This window comes from Nannospalax galili, unplaced genomic scaffold (genome assembly GCF_000622305.1).
Source record: "Nannospalax galili isolate Female #2095 unplaced genomic scaffold, S.galili_v1.0 scaffold629, whole genome shotgun sequence".
In the NCBI taxonomy this organism is placed as follows: domain Eukaryota; kingdom Metazoa; phylum Chordata; class Mammalia; order Rodentia; family Spalacidae; genus Nannospalax; species Nannospalax galili.
Window position 1 is genome coordinate 396,234 of NW_008360323.1, and position 860 is coordinate 397,093.

The window sequence follows — 860 nt, forward strand, 5'->3', positions numbered from 1 at the left end:
GTATCTGTCCTTGAAAGTGATGTCACAGACAACAAAAAGATGGGTTTTGCCTCTCAATCTATTCACCCAGTCCATGTCTTTTGACTGGGGAGTTCAGTCCATTAATATTTAAAATTATTAATGAAAGATGAGTATTGAATCCTGTCATTTTTATTTCTATTTACATTCGTGATGTAGTTGTACTTTTTCACATTTATACCTTCATGGAATTTCTTTCCACAACCCCTTTGGTATAGTCATTCCTTTCTTCAGCTCTTTGTATTGCTTCCAGAACTCTCTGATGGGCTGGGTTTGTGGACATGATTTCCTTCAGCCTACGTACGTCAGGGAAGGTTTTTCTTTCCCCTTTGACTTTACTAGACATTTTGACTGGGTACAGCAATCTAGGTTGGCATCTGTGGTTATTTAAAACTGGGAATACTTTGGTCCAGGCTCTTCTGGCTTTCATAGTTTGCACTGAAAAGTCAGCTGCAATCCTAATGGGTTTTCCTTTATATGTGACTTGCTGTTTTTCTTTTACAGCTTTCAGTAATGTCTCTTTGTTCTATACGTTCAGTGTTTTTACTATGATGTGCCCTGGAGAGTTTCTTTTCTGGTCCTGTCTGTTTGGTGTTCTATATGTATCTTGTTTTTGTACGGGAATGTCTTTCTTTAATTTTGGGAAATTTTTTTACATGATTCTCTTGGTCCATGCCATTATCTTGGAATTCTTCTCCTTCCTGTATGCCTATGATTCATAAGTTTGGTCTTTTTATAGTGTCGCACAATTCCTGCATATTCCATTCTAGTGATTTCTTAAATTTTTCCTAATCTTTGCTTGAGTGGTCTAGTTTATCCACTTTATCTTTCAGTCTTGATAC